This window comes from Daphnia magna, linkage group LG10 (assembly GCF_020631705.1).
Source record: "Daphnia magna isolate NIES linkage group LG10, ASM2063170v1.1, whole genome shotgun sequence".
NCBI classification, from domain to species: Eukaryota; Metazoa; Arthropoda; class Branchiopoda; order Diplostraca; family Daphniidae; genus Daphnia; species Daphnia magna.
In genome coordinates, this window is record NC_059191.1 from 3138362 (window position 1) to 3146561 (window position 8200).

An 8200-nucleotide genomic window follows, 5' to 3' on the forward strand; every position below is an offset into this window, starting at 1 on the left:
AGGCCACTAGGATTTTCCTCGTGTGCCCGTCTCGATGTGACTCGGCTATGCACCCCTCCAGCAGACGAACTCCCGTGTCTCTCAAACGGTTGCTTAGCAACCCTCGGTTTACGCAACCAGTGCGCCGTTTTGTTAGTCAGGTTGTAGAATGCTACCTCAACAAATGGAAATCGTGTGTGCCCATTTCCATCATGGTGCACGAAACCCCGAAGCTGAGGATATCCCCCCTTTTCCCGTAGAAACTCCCTACCCAGTAGATTAGTAAATACTTTCCCACATATTTTATTTATGTAATTTTAGTAATATTTTAAAATGCACCTACCTCATACATGTTTATTCCCCTTCCGGAAACCCCTCCATTAACTAACCACTAGCCACTAGACCATATGGGATGTTATCAGCCGTTGGTTGCCGAAACCCGGGATCGAACCAGGGACCTTTAGATCTTCAGTCTAACGCTCTCCCAACTGAGCTATTTCGGCACATTACGTTAACACTCAGGCCGTGTGGAATCCAGCAAAATGATAAAGTTCTTGTCACACCTGATTCCAATAACCATCACTTCAGCTTAGTTTAGAAACTTGCAAACATCAACCAAGTCTTTCCAGGACTGGCGGTTGTCACTCTAGGTTAGTTGATGTTAAATTTTTGTAACCTTATTGGTCTAGTAGTGCGATTCTTGCTGACATGTGTTTTTCCGGAGCTCCCAACCATTTTTGCAAATCACCATGCCTCGGGCTTGTTGTTTTTGTGTCATAACTTTGTTCTTTTCGCTCGTTTACCGCTGTCAAATAATTGTCTTTGTTGTCACACCACTTTCTTTAATCTATTTCCTCCAGCATGGGGTTAGGTTTTGTGTACACTCGATGGCAGTGACCGACCCTTCACTCACTTCCTCAGCATAGTTTATGAAGTTTGAAACTTTCATCAAGCCTCATCAGGACTGGGGGTTTTCTTCTTCCAATTTGCTAAAGTTGTAGGTTTGTGTGCGGCTCATTGGTCTAGTAGTATGATTCTCGCTTACGGTGCGAAAGGTCCCGGGTTCAATTCCCGGATGAGCCCACAGTGAGCGTTGTACTCGGGGATGTAGCTCAGGTGGTAGAGCGCTTGTTTAGCATGCGAGAAGTACGGGGATCGATACCCTGCATCTCCAGCTGTTTCACCCACTCAAGTTGGTCACCCATTAGTGAACTATTTAAATAGTTATGGCTTATGGCTGCAACAAAGCCGCAATAGTGTTCTCAAACTGAAACTCAAACAGTGACGGCAATTTTTCGTCAAATCTCCGTCTAAGACTGTACACCAATGACTGATTATCGATAACTTGCCAAAACAGAGAATTTTTCTATTTTTGATTCAACCAAGCAACAAAAATATGACATTGTAAGAATGAACAATTCTAACTGTTCCCATACCGGGAATCGAACCCGAGCCTCCTGGGTGAAAGCCAGGTATCCTTTTTTAATTTCATTGCAGAAAAAAAATGCTTAAAGCGACCTTTATTTTTTAAAGAGCCGTTTGTATTTGAGGCATCGCGGACACTTAAGTCGCGCGGCACCCAGTTTGCGAGACGTGATCTCTTCTGCTAGACTTCGTGGAGAGCAGACGTGTTTTTAAAGAGCTCCGGTTTTTATTGATGAAGTGTCTCAGCTCCTTGTATTATTTTTACATTTTATCCATTGACATCCAAAAAACCCTTAAAAAATTCTTATGCTTTAACCAAAACAAATATTGAATTTTAATGCATATATTTCTTTAATTTCATTACTCCATAGAATTTATTTATTTATTCTTTTATCCTTGAATTTCTTTTTTCATTTCATTCCACACTTTCTTCGGTTTTTAATTTTTTTTTATTCTTCACAAATTTATTTTTATTCCACAATTTCTTCGGTTTAATTTTTTTTTGTTTATTATTCACTAATTTTTTTTTATTATTGCGGAATTTCTTCGGTTTTTAATTTTTTTTTGTATTCTTCACAAAATTATTTTATTTTTAATTTTTAGTACTTAAAACATCAATTTCGTTTTTTTTTTTTTTTTAATTTCTAAAAATCCTTTCTTTCTATATTTATTTAGAATTTTCTCTTCAGATTTTTAATGGTTTATTTTTAATTTTTCTAACAGTATTTTACCGATTTTGTCGTGTTTCATGTGCTTAACCACTAGACTGAATCACTACATTGTACTGCCCCTCTGGCCGGTCATAGACGGGCTTTTGAGTCCTCTGACATCCGGCCAGAGTGGCAAAGTCCATTGACATCGCACATTTGCATCTCTTAGCATCCGGCGCTAAGCGACAAAGTACATTGGCGCTACAATATGCTGACGACATTGCCGTGGTTACAAATTCTCCTGACGAACTCCAAAATATTTTAGACATTTTATCCCTCACCGCTGACACCTTAGGGCTGCAATTCAACGCCGGGAAGTGTGCTTGCTTGGTCATTGACAAAGGCAAGCCGTCTGAGGCTCTGTGCCGAATCGGTACTCAACCCATTCGGTGCTTGGGACCAGACGACCAAGAGACATATCTTGGTACAGCGATCGGCGGGAAATTGCGGTTTCGTCCTCCCACTGACCTTACGGTTGTCGAGGAGACAAAGACCAAACGAAAGCACATGTCTATTGCATGGCTGGACATGTGCAACGCGTTTGGATCTGTGCCTCACGCCGTTCTGAATGATTTGTTCACATCACTTCCAGTACCAGAGGACCTCCGGCGCATCCTGGTGGACATATATTCGGGAAATCGGATGGATTTTGCCGTTGGGAAAGAATCCATCCGCATTTTCCCGACAGCAGGTGTTCGCCAGGGTGACGCTCTTAGCTCCCCTATTTTTAACCCTATTCAAACCCTGACGAGGGGCCCTTCCGAGCCCCTCGTCAGGGCCGGAAAGTCCAATATTAACCCCGGATTTTTATTATTTGGCTCGCTCGTGAAAACAACGGCATATGCTGACGACATTGCCGTGGTTACAAATTCTCCCTTTGAGCTCCAAAACATTTTAAACGTTTTTACCCTCACCGCAAACACCTTGGGGCTGCAATTTAATGCCGGGAAGTGTGCTTGCCTGGTGTTCGACAAAGGCAAGCTGTTACTAACGCTCACGTGCAGTGGAGACGTTGTAACAGAGAATGAGGGATGACAGATGAAAAAATAATGAAAAAATATGACTGGAGGGAAAGAACACTTTTTTTCTTTGTAGATGCGGTTGGGGAGACAATTTTCACCGACGTGGTACAGAGAGAGAGCGAGACTAGGGGTACTTTGTTACCTCAATACTTGATTTACACTAACTAAAAAAGGAGGCAAGGGCTTCTTAAAGTTAACATAAATTTAAAGGGCCCTTGCCACCTACAATCCTGCCCGAGAGGGCAGCACCGTAGGTGACAGCGGGCCCACCTGTCCACAGGTACAAACAACGTTAAAGAAAACAAAAAAAACAAAGTAGATGCCATTTCTGGTAACAGAAAAAAGGGAACAAAAAAAACAAAACACAAAACAGTTTTCATGAAGACAAATTACCACCCCCAAAGAATGTTACGTCGACGTTCAGTTTTCTTTCGGCAGGAGCCTCTTGTAAGAGCTCCGAGGGTCACAGAGGATCTGGTGATGGTCTCCAGATCTGCATAGATTACAGCAACGAGGATGCGGGCAATCGGGCAGGGTGTTGTGACCTGCAACGGAGACGGGCAAAAAACACCCGAAGCATCGATGTTGCGAGAAAAGAAGCTCCAGTCGCTCTTGGTTGGTGAGAGTCATGAACTCCTCACATTCCGCAATCTTCAAGGTGCAGCGATAAGATCCCGGCTTCTCCAGATGCTCGGCCAAGAAACAGCGGATGGTCGGGGTGCTGCACCACGTGCTGATGGGCGTAAATGACGTCTACGGCTTCCTTTCGGGCTTGAACCAACTGAAGTTGGTTTTCCTTTAGATTCCGCACGCACTCCTCTTCCTTTTCACGGAACTCCTTCAATTTGTTTTGATGGATGCGGCGGATTCGGCTGGATTTTGGGCCATAGTGAACGTTGACGGTGAGAGAGGATTAACGTGTAGCGCACACCAAGTCAAAGGGTAAACTGTCGCCTGCTGTTCGTAAGGGACTAAACAGTTTCCCTAAGCGGTCAAGGGTTAAACAGTAGGCGACCTAATTTTGCCTTTGCCCTTTGAACTAAGTATAGGTGGCGTTGCCGTCGGAAATTTTACAATGCGGTTTTGGGGTTCACACTTTTTACATTGTTACATATGACTATATAAACCAGTTTTACATTTTACATTTTGACATTAGACATTCTACAATTTTACAATTTTACCATTTTACAATTTATACCCCTTTTTTTTACTTTTATACAAGAATTGACTATTTACATTACATTTTGACCTAACGATCTCGATTTTAACTCAGATGACCCAATTTTTTCACTTTCTACGTAAACGTCCTGCTCTTTGGCCGTAGCCATAACACAGAGCTTAGTCACTGGACGAATACAGGGGTTTTTGTGGTTGCTGATTTGCGCTTTTACCACTCGTACAACGGTATCAGAGTCACTGGGGAGAACCTCTATCACTTTTCCCAACGGCCACTGTCCACGTAGAGTATTCGGCTCAATGACGAGTACTAGGTCTCCGACGGTAACGTTTGGCCGAATTTCCGACCATTTTCTCCTTTCCGTCAGGTGTGGAACGTATTCACGAAGCCATCTATTCCAAAAATGTTGTATGATGGCCTGGCTTTGGAGAAATTGTTTTGCTGTGACGTCCATGTTCTCAGCATCTCCCAACTTTAGCGGCACGTAGGGACGGGCTCCTCCATGAAGAAAGTGATTCGGCGTTAACGGGTCGGTATCTTCTGGATCCATGCTGAGGTGGGTTAGTGGCCGAGCGTTCAAAAGGGCTGCTACTTCTGCGATCACTGTTCTTAGGACCCGGTCGGTGACCAAGCGATTTCCGACGCTGACTTTCATGGTTCGCTTGCACGATTGCACGAGCCTTTCCCAAACGCCACCGAAATGTGGTCCGTGAGGAGGAGAAAAATGCCACTCTATTTGTTGGCATGCCATCTTCGACTGCAACTCCTGGTGTTGTTTGACTAACTCCGTTAGAGCTTGTCGGAGTTCTTGTTCCCCAGCGATGAGATTAGTTCCGTTGTCACTGTAAACAACGTTCGGCTTTCCACGTAAACTCACGAACCGAGTGAAACATAGCATGAATTCTTCGAGACTGAGGCCGTCGGAGACTTCTAGATGAACGGCTCTAGTTGTTAGGCACGTAAACAGGCATACCCAACGTTTCTCGTGTCTACATCCTCTTCCACCGACTCGTACCGTTAGAGGGCCGAAGTAATCGATTCCCGTATATGCGAAAGGTGGAAGATAGGGAGTAAGCCTGTGAACTGGTAACGATGCCATGAGTTGTGGAATGGGTTTTGATGATCTCCGCTTGCAAGGCCAGCAGGTGTTGACAACCGATTTGATGACGTTACGTCCAGAGATTATCCAGTAACGTGTACGTAAGTCCGCCAGCAATCTTTCAGATTTAATGTGGAAATTCCGTTTGTGATGATCCCATACAATCCGCCGCGTCAGGAGTTGATCGGCTGGAAGCAGGATGGGATGCTTTGTGGAATAATCAACTGGAGCCTGAAGTATACGTCCGCCTACACGTAGCTGTCCTGTTTCATCCAGGAAAGGGCTAAACGTGCGTAGTTTTGACTTCAGAGGCAACTCCAAGTTCTTTTTCAAGGCGTAGATTTCTTCCGCAAATGCCAGTCCTTGGGTACGTTTGACACAAAGCGTGAGGGCCGTCATCATTTCTTCGGCCGTCAACTCCCCCACGGTTGGCTTGTAAATTCCCATCTTAGCTCTGGCGTTAGTCGTGAACCTTCTGCACCAAGCGATAACTCTTTGGATCTTGAGTAAACTGGAATACCTTCTTACACAGCCATCAGTCGGGTGATTTTCGTCCTCCGTTTTGACTGTGAAGACTCGAATTACGTTAACGTCCCTTTCCTCCGGCTCTGCGATCTCTTCCCAAATATCCCACTCCGACGGATCGAGTTTCAGGAACGATGGACCCTCGTGGAATTTCATCAACTCCTCGACGTTCTTCGGGTCAATGTCACGACTACACAGGTCCGCTGGATTGTTAATTTCGGAAACGTGACGCCATTATCTTCGATTCGTGTTCCGGAGGATTCTGCCAATCCGATTGTTCACGAAGGTTTCAAATCGGCAAGTGCGAGAATGGATCCAACGTAAGACGGTTTGAGAGTCGGTGTGGAAGGTAACTTCACGTAAATCGATTTCGAGCTCCCGACAGATTACTAGGGCGATATTTAAGCCTTCTACAGCAGCCTGCAACTCTAATCTTGGGATCGTGAGTCCTTTTACTGGTGTTACGTGGGTTTTAGCCATGACAAAAGATACGTTGATCGACTGGTCTTCGAAGATGAAACGGAAGTACGCCACAGCTCCAAATCCTTTTGTGCTTGCATCCGTAAATACATGCAGGTGCTGCTGCGTCCAACGTCCAAGTTGATGCCGGAAACATCTTGGTACTGTTAACAACTCCAGGTTATCCAGATGCTCGTACCAGTAGTGAATGCGTTGGCCTAATTCTTCGGGGATAGGGTCATCCCAGCCGATCCTTTTCTCGTACGTCCATATATCTTGCAGAAGTGACTTCATTAAGAAAACAACAGGAGCGACGAGTCCCAACGGGTCGTAGACACTGGAGATTATACTGAGGAAATTCCTTTTGGTGAGAACGTCATGGCTAGGCTGCTTCCGTATCTTGAACGTCAGCATATCCGTTTCTCCGTTCCACATCACTCCAAGTGTTCGCTCGATGGGCAACTTCTCCAAATCAAGGTCCAGTGTTGGTGAAGCCAAACCGAACTCACGTAGAGCCGATATAACCTTCCTTGATGAGGACGTCCACTTCGTTAGATTGAAACCGCCTAGTTGTAAGAGTTTCTTCATCTGACGGGCCCGTTTTACTGCCCCGTCTTCGGAATCAAAGGAATCGAGGTAGTTGTCAACGTAAAAGTTTCTTCGAACGCTCTCTGCTGCCTCCGGATACTGGTCGCGATGATCGTCTGCAGTCCGATTTAGGGCGAAAATACAGGTCGTCGGGGAAGATACCGATCCAAAGACGTGGACTGTCATTTGGTACGTTAACGGTGCTTGATTACTGCCAGGCGTTCGATAGACAAACCGATAGGCCACCTGGTCTTCTACTGGGACCTTCACTTGGTGAAACATATTCTCGATATCTGCGCCAACTGGTACCAGGTTCCTTCGGAAGCGTAGTAGGACACCGAGTAGGCTAACGAGAAGATTGGGTCCACGTAACAGGTTCTGGTTGATCGACGTTCCTCCATACTCGGCAGCTCCGTCGAATACAACTCGAACTTTGGTCGTAGAGCTGGATGGGCTTACGACGCCGTGGTGCGTTAAATACCACGTTCTACTTGACTCCTTCCGCAACTCTTTTTGTTTTTTTTTTTTTTTGGGTTTTTTTTTTTTTTTATTTTTTTTTTTTTTTTTGGGGGGGTTTTTTTTTTTTTTTTTTTTCCCCTCCAGAGAATAAATTTTTTTTTATGCAGTTGCCCGATTTTCCGGAAGGTTTACGTTGTCGGTTTTCCACATAAGGCCGACTTGATACCGGTTACCAACATTCTTTACTTTTGACTCGAGGATACGTTGCCCACGTAGATCGTCTTCGGAGAGAACAGGCTGCTCCATGTCTACGTCTTTCGCCTCCAGCTGCCAGAATTTCTTAACTAACTCGTTGAGGTCTTCGGGACGTTCCTCTGCTACTATATGGGCGATGAACGGACGCCCATCTTGTGGCGGGCCCGTTTGACCACCCAGGCACCAACCAAACGGTGTTTTGAAGGCGATAGGCCCAATTGTTCCAGCCGGCGGCTTGACGGAATCTACGTGATCGTGGGCTTCTGCTACGTCAATTCCAATTAATACTCCAACGTCTTCGGGTTGTATGTTCGGGACATCAAGACCGCGTAGGTGTGTCCAGGACTCCATTTGACGAGGGTTGATTGGAGGATTTGGCGTCACCTTCAAATTGTCGACGGCGTAGGCGTGTTTAACTTCAAACCGGCTTGTTCCGTCAACGGACGAGAGGGAGAAATCCACAACGGCAGCTTGGACGTTTGATGTGGCTCCATCATAAGAG

General features: G+C 45.3%; 2 non-coding genes across 2 annotated transcripts; one reads left to right on the top strand and one right to left on the bottom strand.

The window, feature by feature from the left end:
- Nucleotides 1-409: 409 nt before the first annotated feature.
- Trnaf-gaa lies at nt 410-482 on the bottom strand. Its single transcript has one exon. It is a non-coding gene; the product is annotated as a tRNA-Phe (tRNA).
- A 508-nt stretch (nt 483-990) lies between these two features.
- Trnar-acg lies at nt 991-1062 on the top strand. The gene has a single exon. It is a non-coding gene; the product is annotated as a tRNA-Arg (tRNA).
- The last annotated feature ends 7138 nt before the right edge of the window (nt 1063-8200 follow it).